A 22171-nucleotide genomic window follows, 5' to 3' on the forward strand; every position below is an offset into this window, starting at 1 on the left:
CATTTTTCAACCCAATTAATTAAAAACGATGGGTGCTCATCAGTCAGCTGGCACAGTTTTTCCCTCCAACCTTGTGCCAAACTGTTAGTTGTGCAGTCTGCTTTTTAAAAAAAATAAATCTGGGACCGAGATTTTGATATTGATTATTAACAGATACCTGACCTGCTTCTGAGCAGCTCGCAGAAAATTAACTCCTTGAGCTCTGGTGCCTGAAATGAATGAGGCAGAGTTCTCTCTTATACTTTACCATCGTCCTGTGCAACATTTCGGCATTTTCGAGTCACACTAAAATCAGTGGGTCCAAAGCGTATATACACCAATATGATTCTGTGTTGTGGCCATCAATTGCAAGTAAGTCCCTGTTCATTTTTGTGGCGTCTAATGGCCCCTGCACTGAGAAAGTTAGTCTCCCATGAGCCCCACTGAAATCAGCTAACAAATTCCACTGGACTCAGTTCACTTTATATATTTTAATATTCTATCCCACTCTTTCCTAACAGATCAAGGTGGATTCCAACACATTAAAAAACAGAGACAATCATGGTTTTGTAATTATAATGGTTAATGTTTTGAAGTCACTCTTTTTTTATGCACCGATATTAAATATTTAAAAGTGACACACATAACCTATCTACCTAAAAATATTGACACATATATTCTAAAATGCATAAAACATTATTTGACTGTTGCTCCAATCCCAACAGAAAAAGTATTCTCTCTCCCCATAATAACCTTAGGGACTGAAAGCAAGCATGAGCAAAATATTTTACCAGATTTGTGGAAAATACTCAGGCTAGCATGCGGGTACATCTCCAAGGGTATCCACCTAGAAGGTCTTGGCCCTCTATATGCCACCATCATCCAGACTTGTCTCTCTGGTATTTTTGGTCAGTACAATGAACGAATGAAGTCAGTTGCTTGCACATTTGGGGCATGTTGTTTTTACACAGAATCAGCAAAATAGGATAAGGTTGGAGCTGCCCAATGTGCACAGCATTGGACCAGCTATGCTAAAGTAGCAAGTTTCACGTTGCACAATCTTCTTCTTCTGAAGAAATAGTTCTGTTTGTGCAATCCAAGCATGCCAAAAATTGTTTTTCTTAGACCAACTGGCTGCATAAGCATATGGGTCGTGTAACTTTTCTTCAGAGAGAAGGAATCTTCAGTGCCTTTATTTACCATTTATGTTCAAGCAAAGCAATGCTTAACTTTCTTTTGGTTGTTGTTGTTGGTGGTGGTGGTGTAACAGCAGAATAATCCCTTTTGAACCTTGATGCACTTTAGGCTCTGTGAAAGAAAAACGACTCCATACTACAGTGGTACATACACTTGCACAACTTTTTGTTACGTTTTCCATTACTGGGAGTACTTGCATGAAATGAGGCCTCCTCACCAAACCCTCATCCTCCAATTTGAAAAGATGTCAGCACGACTACGGTGGATAATGGGTGAGCTTACTGGAACACCGCAGCCTGATTTACAGCCGCTTTGAAGTCTGAAAGCAATCTTAATGGGAGCACAAATTCACTTTTATTCCCGTTTCAGTTCACCTCCTAACAATGCTGGCTCCAGAATTGCTATGCGTACAACAGCTTCACAAATCAGGGATCATTAAAGTCTTATTTGTATATCTAAATCGAATTGGCTTCACCCTCTCCTAAAACGCGCACAAGTTTTAACAGCGTCGCCTGTACAATATTGAGGCAAGCAAAGGGGCGAATACAGCCATCCAAATAAAACTTAATAAATTAGGTTGAGTGTAATTATTCAAACTGGAACAGGGCCAGAAGACTTAGGCAAATACTTCTTTAACAGAAGGAGCCCTTGGAGGTATAATCACCTCAGGAGGAAAGCACTACTGTTAACACTATTTTTAAAGAGAAGGAAGGATGCTCCAACAACAGTTCCATTCTCTTGTTGTCATATGTCTCATATTTGGACTGTAAGCCCTTTTCAGCTCAGGCTGCATCTTAGTGGTATTTTTCTTCTTCTTCATACAACAACAACACCTTACCGGGTTATAGTTTTCCTAAGATTCGACAGCACGACATACCATGCCACGCAGCATAGCTTTGGCAGAAATTTGCCACTCCAACCACTTTTGGCAGATCTCTTGCACACAGCTTGTATGATCAGGCAAGATCAGAATACGGCAGAGTGCATCTACCAAATTAGCGTCTTCTGCGCAATAAGGTGCAGCACAATGGATTCACACTTGGGCTTGATCTTGAAAGGAAGCCCAGCTTGCAAGAAGAGCTTCTCTTTGAATGCTGACCCTCAGTAGTCTGGGATGCCTGATGACAACATGACAGCTGAAGATGGCAATGTGACAGGCTATTGTATTCGTCGGAAGCCGAAGTCAGCATGGCAGCATACCGCAGTTGGTGCGGTGCACAGGAAGACCTGTTTCAAACAGTCAGTCTGAGCGAGCTTATTCTAATTAATTGTTTGTTTGGCATCATAAATTAATAGTGAACTTTTCACAGCAATGCATGAAAAAACAAAGCACCAGGTCCTCTGCCCCCAGGTATCTTAATATCAAGAGGTCAACAAAGGGGGGAAAGGGGAGCAAGAGACGGGGATAGCAAATGCGTGAGGGAAGGAAGAGGAACAGGAGACAAGAGAGGAATGAGAGCAGATGTGGTTATAAATAGTGGTTCATTCAGGCCCAGGCTGCAGATCCATTACTACGAGGCTAAATTATTGGTAATACTTGAGTTTTCTAAAACAGCAACAGCACTATTTCCCTGTATCTATACACTATTGACCAGATCTTGTGAGATTTGCAGGAGGCCATCAGAGAGCACAGCAAGCAACATTTCATACACAGAGTTGCTGGCCTTTTGCTATACCTGAGAGTGTGTGCTTGTGCAGTTAAAATGAGAGACAAAGAGACGTGTGCTTCCCTATGTGATATGCTTGCTAAAAAGAAAAGAAAAAGTAAGTAAGATTGGTCCTGCTGGAGGAAACTAATGGCACCTAGTCTACCATCTTGCTGTCACAGTGACTTTCCAGACATAGGCCCTGTAACTACCATGGTGTCTCAGAGGTTCCTTGTGCATAGGTAAGAGAAAGGGACAGCTGGTAGGAGAAACAAAGACTATAATAATCAGGGGTGTTGATCCCAGACTTACAGATTTACTGACATATGTGAATGTGGTAGACATTTCTCTGGCTCTTGCACATACATACCACAATGCCCATGTCAACATATCAATATAAATCAGGCACTCAGATGTAGTGAGGAACAAAGGGAACTCAAAGTCACCAATCATCTTCCCTGCAAGAAACACACACACTCCAAAACAGACAAGACATTTATGTAGTCTGGTGGAGGCAGGCAATATACCAACTAGGACAGCAGACAGACAAAAACAATATGAAAATGATTTCAATACAGAGGCTGTTACTGGGGTAATTTATGTTAAAGAAATGCTCATCAAACTCCAATATAATTCTTTCAAAAAAAGAAGAAGAAAAGACTAGGAAATAAAAATGAATGGTTAGGTCAATGTATTATAATAATAATAAATAATCAACAGAAAATACCTCTATTAGGCCTAAGCAGAAGAAGTTACAGAATAGTCAGCATGGTTTGTAGGACTCTTCTTTAGGATGCAAGGTAATTTCTGAGAATCCATAGCAGGAGCGACAACCCTTTTTCAGACTGAGGGCTGTGTTTCCTTCCAGAGGCCATATGGTAGTCATGGGTGGGACTAGAGGCAAATGTGGGAGGTGCAAAGAATATAAATTTTACCTTTGCACATGCTCACTGCCATCGAGGCAAACGAGACGCATGAGCAAGGTTCAAGGACCCATTCCAGCCACGTAAAAACACCCAGGGAGGCTGCAAAGTGGGGCTAATGAGGGGCGTAACCTAGGGAGAGTCTAGGCGGACGAGGCAGGCCATGTTTGGCCCTCATACCTGAGGTAACCCACCTCTGATCTATACCACAGATATAACTTAAGTGGGTTTTATCTACTGTTATTCTGGAGCGGGGCATAACAAGGTAATATAGAGCTTCTCATATGGTGAGTTCTATAAACTAAGTGAACTCTTGTTCAGTATGTGCTTTAAAAAGAAGAAAATGAGGGGGGGGGGAGAGAGAGAAACCACAGAAAGAAAAGAACAACAAAATCTCAACAGGTCTGTATGGAATTCATGCAGGAGCTCATTTATTAATGTATGTGTAGCTATCATTTTATTCCATTCCCCAAAGGTGACAGTTAAAGGAGCAGAAGACTGCCTGATTGACAGCAGCCATAATTCCATACAATGAGACTGTATCATATTGTTTGATGTGATATGATATTCATCACTGGTAACTGATCAAACATACTCTTGCATCAAACAGTATTACAATGGGATCATATTGCATGTGCCTGCTGCCAGGACTGTTCATTCAGTAGTGCACCAGACAGGTCTTTTCATAGCAGTGATGCACCAACACTGTCTATGGGGTTTTGAACAAGAACGTTTCCCAAAGAATTGAGTTGTGTATGTGCAATGTGTCAGCAATCACGATAAATCTTTAGGGGTCCATAACAGGTTTTCAGAATGCAGCAATGAGAATGATGCTTGGATGGGGGGGGGGGCATCCTTAAAAATAGAGAATACTAAGATGTAACTTCAAGTGTGATGAGATCTACTGTGTTCACTTATAGAAGCCTTGCAGTTTTTCTGCAGCAGGGTGTACTCTGCTTCCCTTAGCATTTACTTCTTACAAACCTGGCTTTGGATAAGTGCTCATTTCATCTATTTCCTCTCATTCCCTGGGCAAGCTTTGGGCTTTTATTGTTTTTTATAGTCAGGTGCCTGACACTTTTATCGACTTAAATGTTTCTTCAGCAAATTTTATAAAAGAAAAAGAAACCCAAGGTGCTTTCGTTTTTAATTTGCTCCAGGACAAGGTGGGGAGAGAAGGTGGTTTTGTGATCGCCACAAGGATCAACCAGTCATGGAGAGAGGCGGTTTCATGATTGTCACAAGTGCCAGCCGATCAGAAATATACAGAGTCAGGTTCTGCTAGAAACAGAAAGCTTTCTTCTCTGAGGAAGTCTGACCAAAAAGGGGTGAGAGAGAATCTATAGTTACCATTTTTCGCTCCATAGGACACACTTTTCCCGTCTTAAAAACTAAGGGGAAAAGTCTGTGCGTCCTATGGAGCGAATGCAGGGGGGAGGCAGGCCGGAAAAGCCCCCAAGAGCCACACACAAGCTTCGCGCGGCTCTTGCGGGCTTTTCCCCAGGAGGGAGAAGGGACTCCTCTAGAAAAGCCTTGCGTAACCTCTCCAGCCGCGGGAGGCTGCGCAAGGCTAAAGAGGAAGCCAGGGCAGCGAGCGCGATCCATCCCCGCTCGCTGCCCTGGCTTCCTTCTTAGCATTGCACACCTCTCCAGCCACGGGAGGCTGCACAAGGCTAAAGAAGCCAACTTTTAAAAAATCTCTCTATCTCTACCTCTTTTTTCTTTTTTCGTCCTTTCTCCACCCCCTTCTTTTCCTCTGGATCAGTGTTTTTATCTAGATTAACGTTTTAGTTTGGAGGGGGGAGGGTATTATAAAAAAGGAAACTTTGCAGCTTTTATTTTAGTATACAATATAAACAGATTAAACAAAACACAGAAGAAGGAAATAGCATAGAAGAAGAAGATAAAAGGGAAAGAGGGGGGATACAAAGCCATTTACCAGAGGTAGATCTTAACTCTTGCCTCACCTGGGAGCTTCTCTGGGCAGGAATTCCCTCGGCTTAAGTGGGGTGGGGGAAGAGTGGCAGGTAGGGGGGTACCTACCTAGACAATGAAGCCACATGTCTCTCCAATGAAAATTGGGAGTGGGCATTGTGTGAAGTGGCTGTGGATCTCCTGCCACAGAAGTGTAGGATTGTATAGAGTTGGGAGGGCCACCCGAGGGTCATCTAGCCCAGCCCCCTCACAATGTAGGAATCACAGCTAAAGTACGCCAGGCAGATGGTCCCCCAACTGCTGCTTAAAAGCCTCCAGTGGTGGAGACCCCCCAACACCTTCCGAGGTCATAGAATTGCAGGGTTGGAAGGGAACCCCAGGAGTCATCTAGTCCAGCCCTGGTGGACAGCGGGCGCGATCCATCCCATTGTGCAAGGCTAAAGATGCTGCGCAAGGCTAAAGAGGAAGCCAAGGCAGCAAGCGGGATGGATCACGCTCGCTGCCTTGTCTTCTTCTTTAGCCGAGCTGGAGAGGTTTAGCTCCTGGCTGGAGAGGTTGCACGGCTATGGATCCCGCTCTCTGTCTTGGCTTCTTTGCTCTTTGGGGCTGGGGGTGGAACCCGGGCTTCCTCTGCAGCCCTGAGAAGCTCTGGGAGAAGCGGACAGGCTGCGCGCAGCCTGTCCGTTGCTCTTTGGGGCTGGGGGGGGGGGAAAGAATAATATTTTTTTCCTTGATTTCCCCCTCTAAAAACTAGGTGTGTCCTGTGGTCCGGTGCGTCCAGTAGAGCGAAAAATGCGGTAGCTCACCACTGACACTTATGTTCATCCATTCATGAATTTATTTTAGCTGTTTCTGCAACTAACATTAATTTTAACATTAACATTAAACATTAACATTAAAAGTGTTAGAAACCGAAAACCATAAGGCTTTTCCATGCATTATGTTTTTAAAGCATATGCATAATGTTTATCAGTGTATGTGATGTGACAGATGTGTTTGATACTGTCACCTTGAAAGGTACAATCACAGCAGGGGAGGTCAAGAGTCTTCCACCTCATGTCAAGTTTTAAAAATCAAAAGTGTTTTGGGGAAAACTATTAGGAGTTCCTTTCGCTAGGAGCATGAAGACAGTAGCAAACGATTATGAAAAATAATTTCTTCCTTGATGTCTCTAACAGCTCAACTCCAGGATTTGTTGACATTAGAAATTGGCATCGACATCTAGATTTAAAGCACAGGGTAGAGAAGGAACCCCAGCTTGGCGAAAGGGGTGCAGGGGGAAAGCAACACACAGGAGAAGAGTTGATCATCTCCCTCTTACCTGTTGCTCCTCCCTTGCAAATTGTACCTATATCCACATCATCTCCCCCACAGGACAAAAATAGTCTGGTCTCGGTGATTTTGATAAGACAAACAGCCTGCAGAGAGAAAGGTAAGCAGCATTTCTCCTTCTGCACAAATTTTCAATTCAGGTTGCCACTTGCCACAGCTTCTTAAGGTTTTAAAATAAGGTTTTTTTGGGGGGGGGATCCACCCATCAAAGAGTCGTGTGTAGTTCAACTCTTGAGAGAGGTAGGAAGCAACCATGTACCCTTTCTTTCAGTACGCCCCATAGAAATCCGTAGAATTTCTTTTAAGACCTGGTTTACATGTCTTCTTTTCAGGGGACATTATAAGGTACTTTATAGAACTCTAGATGGCAAGCAACAATCAGCACAGACCCCAAGACAGAAGCTTTTCCCCTCCCAGGTCATACAAGCACACCGTAATCCAAAGCACATCTCTCAATCTCTCTCTTCCATGCAATGTCCATTTTTAGCTTCAGTCAAGCTCCTAAACACTTTGACCGCCTGCCTGCATGCCAACCTTCTGCCTTAGTTCACACAGGAAATCCCCTTACATCACGCAAATTGCCAGTCACACACCTGGGTGACATCTATCACAGCCTAGCCCCTTTTTGCTTCCAATGCATTTACCATCCAAATCATTTAACTGCCCCAGGTGGTGGATCTCTTGCTTAAGCCAGTGCTTATTTAGGTTTGTCTGCCTCCCCACTTCCAACGTATTTTAAGAATAAATGCCTATTTACAAAACTACATCTAAAATCAGATGTCTTAAAAAACTGGTAGGAAGACCACCCAGTTCGCAGAGAGGAGGGGTGGACTCAGTTACTCTGCAGATTTCCCTCTTTAATCACAGAAAAATAGCTCTCAGCACTTCTGGAAAAATGCTCGGGCATGGACATTGGCGAGCCTCCAAGAGGAAGGAATTTTATAACTGTGAAGCTGTCACTGAGAATGCCTCCATGTGTGCCTTGCCTTCATCACCAGACCTGACACACAGATGGAATAGTCAAGAGGGCATTCTCAGTTTATCTTGGAAATTTCAATGGAATATGGATTCCTAGCTAAGCCCAAGTCATTTATAGGTCAAGATCGGAGACCCAGTATGGCAGTGTTGAACATGGGCCGGGGAGAACTGTGTTAAAACCCTACCACATCCTTGAACATCACTGGGCAATCCTGGCACAGTCGGTATTTCTCAGCCTGACCTACTATCCTGTTCTACAGGGGCTGGGACTTGGAAGAAGCAGGTCAAGCCCTGTCTTTTCAGGTCAAGGCAAGTCTTTCTAGCAAGTCAGTACCCCGGCCAGCTCCCACTGGCCCTGCTGCCTAAGCTGTAGAAGGTGTCTCAACAAAGAGCAGGGACCATCAGAGGCTGTATACAGGCTGACAAGGGCTATACTGTAGTTAAGAAGCTATGTGCTGACCTGTCTGATTCTGCAGGTGCTGAATTAGATGCTTTGGAAATGATAGGGATGCTACTGGGGGCTTGTCCTCTTAAGTCTGAGGAGAGTGAGAGGCCTACACCCTCAGGTCAGGAGGGCCCAGGAGGTGGTGTTGAGGATCTTCTCCTGAGTGCTGAAGCCCAAATTACCTCTCCATCTTCCTTGGGGTAATGTGAGGGTCCGTGTCTGGGGTCATGACACCAAACCCACTGTATTTTTTAAATGAAGATTACACAGATGACCCCATGCATGCCATTCTGACCTCATAAGAGCAAGGCTGGAGATATAGATGTGATGGCCTTGAATTGTGTCGAGAAGGCAATCATATCATGTGCTCTCTTTGCTATATTCTCCACAAGCTGGAACATTCCACGTGGAGCACATTGGGTGGGAAAGCTCTGACAAAGGTTTAAACCAGGGGTGAGTAATATGTGGCCCTCCAGATGGCGAGGGACTCCAAACTCCCCTCTGCTCCAGCCGGCATGCCCAGTGGCCAGGAAAGATGGGCGTTATAGCCTAAATAACATCAGAAAGACCTCCAGTTTCCCATCTCTGTGCTTAAGCCATGTACATGGCTCAGGATCACTGGCACCATGATGGTTGTAGCTCTCCACACACATTTCAGTACATGTCGTAATGGAAAAGGGCTTTTTTCTTCTCCCCTTCCCTGACTGGGTAGTCTAGCTGTGCAAGGGGGTCTTCAGGTAGACTGCCAGCACACTCCCTGGGGTTCCCTTGGGTGGAAGTGAGACCTGAAGGTGCAAGGTGACTATTTATGAGGCAGACGGATCATCCTCTTTTAATCCATTTCTCACCAGAGCTTACTTTTGTCTGCCAAATCCCACTGATAAACACAAGCACTGTGAAGCCAAATGGTCTAGGCATGTAAAGGGAAAATATCCCTTTGAGTCTGGCACAAACACACACAGAGAACCCTGACAGCCAATTTTTGAAAGTTTATTAAGGATAAGAGGCAAGAAAAAGGGAAATGGCTTTTTCGGTACTTTAAGAAAGTAAAGATTACACTTCAGAAAACTAGCTAGGCCTTCCTCGCAAGGCACAGAGCATCCTGAATGGTCAGGAGGAATAACTGAATTTTGGCTACATTCCATTTCTATGGTGCTCTTGAGCCAAGTAGGTTCTGATTGACAGGTGGCTCTGACCAGCCACTCATAAAAGTTGCACCTAAGCTGGGAAGGTGCTGTTCTCCCCTTTTAGATGTTGAGAGTTGGGGCTGTTGAGGTCTTAAATACTGCTGGGAGTCAACTCCCCTGCAAGACTACCCACTCATGTATCGAAGTGGGAGACATTAGCTCTCAGTTTATACAGGATGGAAGACTAGAGAAACTGGGTCATCAGGCTAGGAATGGTCCAGGCCTGCTAGACCTGTGGAGGGGGGGATAGTTTGTTGTGCAGCTTTTTCCTCCCTTCTCCTCCTCCAATCCCACCCTTTTTCTTCATCTGCACCATATGCATCCAGCAAAGGATAGGCAGAGTTAGACTATGGAAAGTCTTGGCAGAAACTTACACACACACACACACACACACACACACACACACACACACTGAGGGAATAAACCAGAGTTCCTAAGATACAAAGAGTAGCCCATGGCTACTTCAGGCTGCTTCAGCTCAGTGTATTGTATGTCTGCGACTCCACAGGATGGGCCAAGCCTGTTTTTGGCATTTGACACATCATCATTAATGCTGTTCAGTAGCGGCCTGCCAAGTGGCAAAATCCAGGCTAGTTTTAAATGCCTGGCAACTCAAAGCCACAACCAGACTGGCATGTGCTGATGTTTGCGTGGTCTAGGATTCGGCTATCACTCTTACGGGCTGAAATAGTTATATGGCTACTCCCTTGAAGGCTCGGATTCCAGATTGGTTTTCTCATTTGATCAGAGCTATCTTTTTAAAACGCCCAAGGCCATGAAATCTAGTTCTCCCTGGCTAGTCATTCAAAAGGGCACAGCATCACACTCCTAATGGCATTTCTACTTTTACAGACTTGGAATTATACCCGTTTCTATTTGAAATGACACATTTCACCACTGCAAAACAAGACAAATTTGTTAGTCAGCATCTTTCCTCCTTATTTCCCCCACCCTCAATATGCCTTCCTTGCTTTCCTGTGTTCCTCATAACCTATTAATGCTGTTCATAGGAAGGGAGGTTTAGGTGCATTTTGCTGTCACCAATTGCTTGGAGATAACAATGTAAGTAGCAGAGTGTGTGACAGGAGAAGAGGAGGGTTCTTCTGTTTTTTCAAAGGGTCTGAGCTTCAGTTCCTTGCATCACAACTAAAGAGGCATTGGCCCTCTAACTGGGTACAGCTAAATAATTTGAGTTGCTGTAACACTGAACATTGCAGCAGACTCAAGGGAGCTTTAAGGGCAAAAGTTAAAGAAATTTCAACACAGTGAGCAATGCTTGGAGTTGAGCAACTGCATAATACGGCAAACGCTTTGCAACAAAATTATTGAATTCGCAGATGTACATTCTGACAGGGCTGGGATACAACCAGCTTACTGCCATGGTTTTCCACCTGTACATCGGTCCCTCTGCGGAGAGGAAGATATGTAGCCCTGCTTCAGAGTGTATACCTTGAAATTGTGCCGCTCGGAGTCACCATGCACCAGGCAGAAACACAACTGCAGATCTGCTCTTAACCTCCCATATACCACCTGAGTAGCAGCTATTATTCCGCCTCCTCAGGGAAGGGACCCCATATGCAAGCTCCACAAGCCACCTCTATCACTCCATGCATCATTAGCAATAGTAGGATAAACTGCAGCTGGGTTGCCCCGATGCAAGCACAACAAAGCCTGCCACTAATCTGGGCATTCAGCGTTCCAGGCCTTGCTAGGATGTTTTAAGCCCATTTCTCAGGGAATCTCCTGCTTTTAAAGGTGGAAAGACGTCTACAGGACTTGACAAGCTAACTAATTAACATGGGCTTGGAAGGCAAATCTTCTTAGTGACTTAACAACAAAGGACATATCCCTCAGTTAAGCAAGCACACCTTGTATTCGGCATGGACACAGCGTGCAGTTTTAACGTAGCAGCGTTTTCAGGAGCCCCTGCTATTTCCCCCCAATGTGGTTTCTTAAGACATCTGACAACCTTTTGAAAATCAGCGTTTTTGTCACATTCTTGGGATGGGGTGGGGAACCGATGGAACAGGCTCTCCAACAAACAGCAGGACTACTCTAGAGTAAATAAGTTAATTGTTTTATCTGATGACTGGATGAAATCCACCAATTTGATGGAAGTGTTTAAAAGTATTGTGTGAATGATGTTGCAATATCTGCCTTATTACTCTTCTTGTGAACCATTGGTGGCCACATTGTGGGACCATGGAACAGAGGCTCATTCCTCTGTCACAAGGCAAGCAATGATGCAACAAGGTAATTTTAGACCAAGGAAGGGGTGGGAACTGGCAGCCTGCAAGCCCAATTAGTCCTGCTGCATGACCCAATTTGGCCCCCAAGGCCTTTTCACCAAAACCATGCCCACATGCCCCATTCCTGACATCATACATGACATCAGATGATAGATAGGCAGGTGAGCAAGCAAGGGAAGCTTGCTCTCTGCATCAGTCAGTTGATTGGTGGTGACAGCAAGCCAGCTGGGGTCATCTTATATTACTATTATTATTATTATATATTTATTTATACCTCGCCTTTTCCCCTGACGTGACTCAATACACTTTATAGATAAAAACAAGAATTACTAAAAACATAGGGGGGGGATAATTAAAAACAAATAATAGAATTACAACTATATACATATATTTTGTGTTCTTATCTATCTGAGATGATGGTATCCTGAGATCTCCAGATGAAGGGTGGTGTACAAATAATAATAATAGCAGCTGCCTATTCCTGCATTGCAGGGGTTGGCCTAGATGATCCTCAGGCTCCCTTCCAATTCTACAATTCTGTGATTCTAAGATCTACAGTGGTACCTTGGGTTAAGAACTTAATTCGTTCTGGAGGTCCGTTCTTAACCTGAAACTGTTCTTAACCTGAGGTACCACTTTGGCTAATGGGGCCTCCCGCTGCTGCCGTGCGATTTCTGCTCTCACCCTGAAGCAAAGTTCTTAACTCGAGGTACTATTTCTGGGTTAGCGGAGTCTGTAACCTGAAGCGTCTGTAACCTGAAGCGTTTGTAACCCGAGGTACCACTGTATTTTAAAACATACAATCACAACAAAAAAACAGCACGGCACTAGCCCCTGATTAAAAGCAATCAGTTCCCCAAAGCCTGTTGGAACAAGGTGGTCTTCACCTGATGGTGGAAGGACAACAAGGAAGGAGCCAGTCGAGTTTCTTCAAGAAGGAAGTTCCAGAGTCTGGGAGCAGCCACCGAGAAGGCCCTTTCCCATGTCTCCACCAAACGTGCCTGTGAGGGTGGCAGGACTGAGAGAATGACCTCCCCTGAAGATATCAAAACCCAGGCAGGTTCTTATGAGGGAATACAGTCTTTCAGATAGCTTGGACCTAAGTTGCATAGGGCTTTCTAGGTCATATAAAGGGGACTTTGAAGGGGAATTGTAGAGGGGAAATCCATAGTATGGCTGATTCCAGCAGAAAGTAGAGTCTGATTGGTGGGGAGAGCAGCCAGCCAATTCTTGAAGGTGCAATTCTTGCTCCTTGCAAAGAGTCCCAATAAGCTGACTGTGGGTGTTTTAAAGCACCACACAAGGTTCTTTGCAAGCCCTATCAGCTGACATCATTGTGGCATCAGGTGATTGACAGGTGGACAGCCCTACTCCACCCCCAAACTATTGCTGCTTCGGCATTTCTCATATGTTAGACTCTAACACCTAGAGTAACAACAACAAACAAAACCAGTTGGGCCACCTTGAACAAACAGAAAAAGAAATATTCTGAGAGTAACTGCAGATTAGTCTTGTCATGGCCAAATATGGCAACTGAATAGAGATTGTGTGATTCATTATATCCTGGAAAAACAGGGTATCACGTTTTTGTGTGATGCCAGTACATACAACCAACAATACAGTGGTACCTCGGGTCAAGTACTTAATTCGTTCCAGAGGTCCGTACTTAACCTGAAACTGTTCTTAACCTGAAGCACCACTTTAGCTAATGGGACCTCCTGCTGCCGCCGCACCGCCAGAGCACGATTTCTGTTCTCATCCTGAAGCAAAGTTCTTAACCTGAAGCACTATTTCTGGGTTAGCGGAGTCTGTAACCTGAAGTGTATGTAACCCGAGGTACCACTGTACTGTTGGACTTAAATGGCCCCTTCCTCAACAACCAAGCTCCACAAACCTGCTGTCTACCAGACTGTGCGATGACTGCTGATGCGTCTTGCAACTTGTTGTATCAGTTATAAAAGCTCCTGAACACAAACACAAAATTTTGTATTGGAACTCGGGGGACTGCATTGATATTGGATGTGGGACACGTGGCATCCAGGCCGCAGGTGTGTCAAAGACTTGCCAGGGTTTGCAAACCCAACATTCACGCCAACACAATGTTAGCCTCTAGTGCTACCATTCTGGGCTATTCACAGACCACTTTTGAGATGTATGAAAATCTAGTATAAAAATTACTAGTAATTATTGATGCTCAATACAAGCTGCCTGATGAAGATGATATTTCCAAAAGGTTGATATGCATATATTTCTGAGACTCATACCCATGGAGGTATGAGTACCCTCATCTCAAATAAATGAATTTGAAAATTGAAAGTAGTGTCATTGCCCCCCCCCCGCCCCCTGTCCCCCCCCCCCCCCCCGGTTCCACAGGACTCATTGAGGTGGCAATCAAGAGAAGGGGCATTTCAGCTTGAAAAATTTTATTCTACATCATGGTGTAGCCTTATTGCCGAAGCTAAGCAGATTTAGCCCTATAAGCTGTTTGCATAGGAAAATGCATGGGAATAATGTTTGCCAACCAGTACTCCTGGGGGAATGAAATTAATACAGAGATGCTGCTGCTAATGTAGTCCAAAATAGGCCTGTGTCACACAACCAAGACATGATGACATAATCATTGAAGTTCTCATGATCATGTGAAAATCAGAGACACACAAATCTTGTCCTACCAGAAAAGCAAATGAATATTGAAACAAAATGAGAGAAAGTGAGTGTGTGTGTGTGTGTGTGTGTGTGTGTGTGTGTGTGAGAGAGAGAGAGAGAGAGAGTGTCGTGCAAAACTAGCATGGATCTGTAATTAACACATATTCTGAAGTGAATACATTTCTTTTTGCTTAACTGGTCAGAATTTAAACCTTATCAAGGAATGTTGGCAAAGATCTAAGAGTGATTCAATAGAGCCCCCAAATTCTGAGTCAAAAATACAGTGGATTGACCAAGAAAGCTCTTTCCCGCTTTTTTTTTTTAAGTGCACATATGATGATGCAGCATAGCTATAAACAGATGGTATTTGGCCTCCTTCCTATTCTCAACATTTGGAATTCCTAAACTACATGAATTAAACAATAATATTTTATAAACATACAAGGGATTTTGCTCACTGCTTTGTTAACATAGAAATTATACAATGCTGACATTTATGTAAATTTTGAAAAGTAAACAAGAATATGCATTTGAAATAAAGCAAACGCAAATCAACAGAGGGGAGGTATGTTCCTCAGTGCTCATACCTATGTGTGTGTGTGTGTGAGAGAGAAAGAGACAGAGGGAGGGAGGGAGGGAGGTGGAGAGGGAGCCAGCCTTGCTTAAGGGGAGCATAATGGGATGAAGGACAAATTGTAGCTTAGGCAGTCTGATCCTTTGTACTCTAAAGGCATGTTTTACACCTTGCTGTAAACAAGGGATAGTTAAACCATAATTGGCTAGTTGACCATCAGCATTCATTTACTATGAAACCTGTTATTACAGAGTTAAAAGACGCTTCCCAGTGCCGATTCCTTGTTGTGAGAAGGAGAGTCAACCTGTCCTTGCTTAATATCAGATACAGCTCAGGCTTGCTCTTGTTCTATGGATGCGACCCCAAGGTTTTAGGAAGGCCTCTGCTTGTGTTCCCATCCTCAGTTCATGGATGCCTCTGTTTTTAAGAGCCAGCAAGCAAAAGCTGGCACTGAAGTTTTCTCTCTGCCCTCCTAAGTTTGTTGACAAAATAACGATCCCTACATTTTAATCGTCGTTAGAATTTTGAAAGGGCTAATTACCACTGTTTACAGACAGGCCTTTTCTATTTGAAGCTCCACAAAGGTCAGGCCCTTTGCATGGATCACTTGCCTGCCCCTTTACTTGACCGGATTTGTTTTAATGTGCCTCTAGATACCTCGTCAGAGTTGCAGGCTGAACTCTGAGAAAGCCCAGAGGAATTTTGTGCTGATTTAATGTGGAGGGTGTTGTCTTGGCTAGGGCTGGGGTTTTCTATGAGAAGTTCTGCTCTCTGCAACCAAGCTGCAAAGGATGGGGAAGAGAGACATACACAGACCCCCACCCACAAGGTTCCCACTGGAAAAGGAGCCCAGGACTACACCATACTATTTGTGGTGGAAAACACATGCAGAGCAAGCCATCTCACACGTTAGGAGGGGACAAAAGGCACTTCCAGACGGTGGCTGTTTTGGGGGTGGGATTCAGTCACATACAGGCAAATCTAAGTTGCAAAGTTAAAGTTAAAGTTCTTCTGCAACAAACCCCCTTTGCTAAAGGACTAGACTTTTTGTGATAAGGGAAGTGACAGATAAAATACACTGGGAAGTGTGGGACAATGCTTGCTTTGATGCATCATCTAGTCTCCCTGCAAGCATGAATGTTCATTAAATAGCCAACATCATCTAATCCCCAGAATGAACCTGAAAGTGCCCAAATAGAAGGGTGTAAGAGACAAGTGACTATTGGTGTGGAAGGTCACCAGATGACGAGGAGAGCAAGGCTCCTGTGCCTCTAAACAGATAGTTTGAAGATATTATTAGGTCACTTTGTCTTCATACTTTGTAAAATATAATAATAATAATAATAATAATAATAATAATAATAATAATAATAATAATAATAATATACCCCTTCTGATTTCTGCAGAACAATCTTCTCTTCCAGGGCAGAGTATCAGGCCAAAACAGTTTGCAACCCTAAAGGCTTAATCTCAAACACCAGAAGTGATCAGATTTAGGAAAAGTTATCCCATTCTGTCCTGACCTGGGTGCTCCAACACTGAGATTTGCAAAAGCAGCTACTGCTTCCACGTTCATAGCAAACTGAAGACATTCTACATATGCTCAAAGGTATTGTCACTTTTACTTCTTGGGCTGACACTAGGGCTGGATCTAGACACGTCAAAGAAGCAATTCAGTTAAACACGTTGCAAACCCATACAGGGAAATCCGGTAGGGGAAGTCAGGGCTTCACAGCGCAATCTGGTGTCACAGTGTTAGATTGCATATATAACACATATGAAATGCCTTTTCTTTACCAGTCTAGCTGAGTCCTAGCAGAAGAGCCTAGCAGCTTGTCTTGAAGTCAGCCTAGCCTTGAGCTTTCTTGTGGAAGCAAGTTTAGGCCTTGTGAAAGAAGGGCAGAGAGATAAACTTGCCAGTTGTTACAAAAGGAAAGGAAAAAAATTCTCCACCCTTTTTATTGGGGGGGGGGGGGGTTAGGATGTATTTGTCCATTACAGAGACTAAAGGTGAACATGTGCCATGTGCCATCTGATAAGCAATGCAAAAGGAGAGAAAACAATGCAGAGTAAGGAGAGAGAGAGAGAAATCCCTTCCATGTTCCTTTGGATCCTGCAAATGCAATATGCATTACAATAGCATTTGAGGGTAGCTGGATACTGGGGGAAATTGAAGCACAGCTGCACATTTTGGTGTGTAGGAGGCCCATTTGCAATGTGCTCACAAGACGGGGAGGGGGAGAGACTAGCAAAAAGGCCCACCTCAAACAAACATCCCACCCTCCCCCAAATCATTACCCATCCTCAAGCATTTTAAGCTGAAAATTAAGTGCTTTAACTCAAGCCAATTCATTAAAAGCCCCCTCCTTCCTTCCCTTCCCTTAAAACCCCCCGAAAACCCTCTATTTTATTTTTTTTATTGCTCCTTCTATTTTCCTGGCCTAATATCAGAGTGCTGGGGATCCTTCCAGTGTAAAAAGCCAAGTGGATGTGAAAGCCAGAGAACATAGCTGCGAGCAACAACACACGAGCACACGCTAGCTAGCCCAGCCTCCCCCAAGAGCTCTGCTCTACACACACACACACACACACACACACACACACAGAAGAGGCTGCTGCTCTCGCTCTCTGGCTTTTGTTAGCAACAACCAGCCTTGCACGAAGCAGGGACTCTGCCCCCATCACCTTCCCAACCTTCGTCCGCCCCCTCTCTCCTGGGCCAGGCAAGGGCTAAACTGGCTTGAGCCAGAAACATAAATGTGTAAGTATCCTGGCTGCTCACAGGTGCATCCTCTTCCGTTTCTCTTCCTTCCCCACCACCCCTTGCTCTTTCTGTTCGATTGGAAAGTTTTGCTTTCAAGTGCCACTTTTGCTTGTAGCGAGAATGGTGTAGTTATATCTCATCTCTTTAACAGTCCTCTATTTGAAAGGCTGTCGAGTTCAAGTCTGGCTTAAAGGTAAAGGACCAGAACAAGAGAGGGCGAGAGAGAGCCTTGAAGACTGGATGGCAGACTGAGCGGTACATACATGCTATGGTATGGTAAGAAGTACTGAATTTCTTTTTCAAATGGTGGTCATAGGTACTAAATGTTGACCTATACTGTACATATGAAACAGTATCTGTCCATTTTTATGCAATTCTGATCCTCTTTTGTCATCTCTCTCTCTCCCTCTCTCCCCCTCTCTCTCTCTCTGCAAGTGGCCACCCTAAGCAAAGATTGCAGACTGTTTTAACAGAGCAGCAACTCCATATTTCATCTTCTTTTGCAACCTTACCCCCCCCCAAAAAAAAATCCTTTAAAACCCTTTTAATTCAGTTTTTGGTCATTGTTTTTGTCAACTGCATATTGCTTTTTATGGTGCTTGTGAGCCACCCTGGGCTGAAAGGTGGGGTGTAAATGAATACAAGCAAAGACACAATCGTATGTAATAAATACATAAGCAACCAGAATGAAACCATTGCAGAGCCTGTAAAACCACTTCACTTACCTTGCTGGACCAGGCCAATTTTTGAAACTAGTGCATGTGCAAGCAGAGAAACACACAGTAGGCCTGGCCCCATCTGACAGCATGGGGGGCACCACTTGGCTGAAGCTAAATGGGGGAGCAATGTCTTTGGGCCCAGGGCAGAAGAAAGGTGAGGCATAAATGTAAGTAAGTAATCAAATCAATCTACGTTGCTCAGATTTCTTGGAGGAAGAATGAAATAAAAAGGTAACAACCCACAAAAGGGATGATGGAGAAAGAAACGAAAGAGGTTGGAACCTGCGCAATTTCCAACACTCGTTCTTCTTTCCCATCGTGCAGTGCCAGCTACCCCACAAAGTTAAAATACACACACCACAAAACCCACACACGGGGATATTGGGCTTGCAGCCACCACTGAATGAAGCCATGTCTCTGTAGAGCTGCCTGGTAATATTTGCAGAGGGGTAAATACTGCACTCTTATTGAAGGCACAGAGGCCTCTTTCCATTTCCTTCCTATGGAGAAGCCAATTGCTGGCTTTGTTCACCAACTGCATTAAAGAAGAAAACACTGATCAAACTTCGCTGAGAATGGGATGCACTGGTGGACTCTTATGTACTGTTTCTGAAAGGTAAGGGTGTGTCAAGTTGTTCCACCTAGATTCCTCATTTATCACTGCCCAATCCATACTGAAAGCCCGGAATGTCAAAATGTACCTTCATTTGGAAATATCTACCCAGCCACTTTTAACATGTTCTTTACTTAAGACATTTCTCTTGCATCTTTCAAGTGCCTAGGCACAACTCAGGAAGATGTTTCATCATGACATTTCCAGGCTAAACAAACTACTATTCTTCCCGCACCCTTCTGAACACTGCCTTCTGAACTGACCTTGGTTGCTTCTTCTCTGCAACTCTTCTCTTGCTTATTTCAATTGGTGGGATGAGAAGCTGAGCTCTTGCAAAGTGGTTTGCTTTGTGCCTGACTTATCAGCCTGGTAAAGTGTGAAACGAAAAATGTGTATCAGAGGAGGGAAGAATGCAGAAAAAGCAAGGGCAGTGCTATGGGGCAAGAACTCTCTTTTGAAACCCCTCATACATTTCTACCCAGACTGTGAACCTAGAAGATAACGAAAATTGCACAGAGCAAACCTATGAACAAAAGAGCAAACACATGTCAATATATTTGGAGAAACGCAGAGCAGTCGGTAGAGCAGCCTTTGCCAAACTGGTAGTCTCCCGATATTTTGGCCTCAAATCCACAGCCACCATCTCTCAGCCAAACCTACTTCAGAAGGCTGCTGCTCTAAGAATTTGATGGAAGAGAAGATGTATGATACCCTGAGTTCTTTGCAGGAAAGGCAGAATCAAAATGCATTACACTTACAGATAGATTTATTTTATTTAAGGCTGCTTTAATTTTGAATGCCATAAGAGGTCAGGGTTTTCGTTCCTCTGGTAGGCTTTCTCCTCCTTTCTTCAAAATCACTGCAGCTCTTCCTGGTCACATTCAAAGATCCTTCAGTCTGGTTATGTTTCTGCGGAAGCCCTGCTGTGTTCAACGGGGCTTGCTTGCTAGTAAACACTCTTTAGGCTTTCTGCCTGAGTCTGCCCTCCCTGATGTAATGCTTAGCCACCACAACTGATTCTCTGAACCTCTGCCTCATTGTTCTCGCTTTCATTATAACCCTGTAAAACCGTCCTGGCCTCGTTTAACCTTGATTTCCTTCTCCACCCCCCACTCACATCCTTTTGGCTGGCCCAGCCTCTCATTCCTCACAGCCCAAGCAGCTCTTCAGCAATAAAAGGGGCTCTTCCAGGGTTTAATGCTCCTTGTTAAAATTCCACTCCCTCCTCCTCATTAGAAATGCTTTTGGATAACATTTATGCCTCCTTGAGTTGCAATGTTATGACTCCATCTCTTCCAACTTAACCAAATGTTAAGTTAGGCTGGCTTTTTAAGCTGGAGCAAAGATTTTGGACTTGGCATCCTCCTTGCCTAGGGAATGTCTCCCCTGGCAAGAGTCAGAACTTGGGCTCTGACGATGATTTTGACATTAAAATGCAAAGCTGGTTTGTACAGCTACCGACGTGCCTTTTTCTGAAGAAGATCCCTCAATTTTCTTTCCACGAAGGATGCAACGAGCTGCTTCCATAAAGGGTGTGCTCGAAATGCAAGATGTTGTACAGTATGTGATTATCAGTTTCCAACAATAGCTGGGCACATGCTCAAAGAGTGGAAGAAAATATCAGAAGTTAATACAGAATTGCTATTTATTACCCTATAATTAAAGCGCTGACAGTTTTCCTATTATAAAACCTTATTTGCAAAGGTTCATAACTCAAAGAGGCAAAAAATTTCATTTCAAGATAATGTCCGGATTACCATGTTAAAGCATTTAAAATATTTTAGTAAAACGAATTCCATCTATCACAGGCTTGCTGTTTACTAGCTCTTGTTTTGCAATAATGTATTCCCTTTCTGTTTCATTCTGTTTTAAATTAAGGTGCGGTTCAAAACTGCAACATTTAAAGAAACATGTTAAGTGTCTAAAAACTGAAAGATTGCACAATGGGACAAACTTTTTCTCTGGTGCGGGGGGTGGGGGGGAGTTGAAATCCATAGAAATAAATATACAAGGAATGATGTTAATGAGAAACATTCGGTTTCAATATTCCTGGGGAGTTTGCATCCCCATTATTACAGCACTGACTGATCTACTACATGAGAAACAAAATGAGCAAAAGCGAAACTAACTACAGTGTTGCCTCTTTGCTTATTTATTTATTTTGGCATTTATATATCGCCCAATTAACTATGTCCTGTGGGCGGCTTACACATTAAAATCAATAAAATGCAAATATGAATCACAATAATAAAACAATCAATATAAAAAAGCAGGTTCATTTCATTTTAAAAAAATGCAGGAGAGAAAGGGGAAGAAAACCAATGTAGGGAATAGTTCAGCTTGGAAATCCTTGTTTTTTGGAGCTCTTTCAACTTAATTTTCTTTGTGACGTTCTAAAGCATGGCTGGAGAAATTGTGTCCCAAAGACCTTTCAGGGAATTCGTCCAGTACACTGACTGCAGTTGGTTATTCCATCGTCGTGCAAGATCCAGGTGCCTTTTCCCCCCTTTTTCTTTTTGCACTGTTCTTGTAAAAATACAGTGTTTCTCTCTCTCCACCCCTGAGCTCAGCATTTGGTTGTCAGGAAAGTGAACCTCTCCTTGCTTTCCTTACAAATTAGGGCTGGTCCCGCCATGCAGCAGGGGAAATGGCACCACGACAAGAGGATAGGATATGCAAAGCAGGAACTAGCATAGAAACTACCGTATTTTTTGCTCTATAAGACACACCAGACCATAAAACGCACCTAGTTTTTGAAAGCGGAAAACAAGAAAAAAAATATTCTGAATCCCTGTGCAGCGATCCCGCTTGCTGTCCTGGCTTCTGGGGTAGCCTTGCGCAGCCTCTCCCGGGCAAGGGGAGCCTTCATCCCGCTGCCCGGGAGAGGCTGAGCGTGGCTAAGGCTCCCCCAAGAGCCGCGCTCCCTTTAAAGAGCGCGTGGAGTGTGTGTGCGGCTCTTGGGGGCTTTTCCCCAAGGAGGGAGA

General features: G+C 43.9%; 1 protein-coding gene across 6 annotated transcripts in view; it reads right to left on the bottom strand.

Annotated features, from left to right (window-relative positions):
* Positions 1–22171, bottom strand: part of QTMAN (queuosine-tRNA mannosyltransferase) — a 347554-nt gene that overhangs the window by 122530 nt on the left and 202853 nt on the right. For 5 of the 6 annotated variants that reach the window (XR_013394557.1, XR_013394552.1, XR_013394553.1 and 2 more), the window contains one exon: positions 7002–7098. The gene's annotated coding sequence lies outside the window, so the exon portion shown is untranslated. Of the gene's footprint in view, positions 1–7001; positions 7099–19450; positions 20725–22171 lie in introns of all 6 variants that reach the window. The other variant, XR_013394555.1, reaches the window with a different exon arrangement.

The sequence above is a fragment of the Podarcis muralis genome, chromosome 1 (genome assembly GCF_964188315.1).
Source record: "Podarcis muralis chromosome 1, rPodMur119.hap1.1, whole genome shotgun sequence".
Taxonomy (NCBI): domain Eukaryota; kingdom Metazoa; phylum Chordata; class Lepidosauria; order Squamata; family Lacertidae; genus Podarcis; species Podarcis muralis.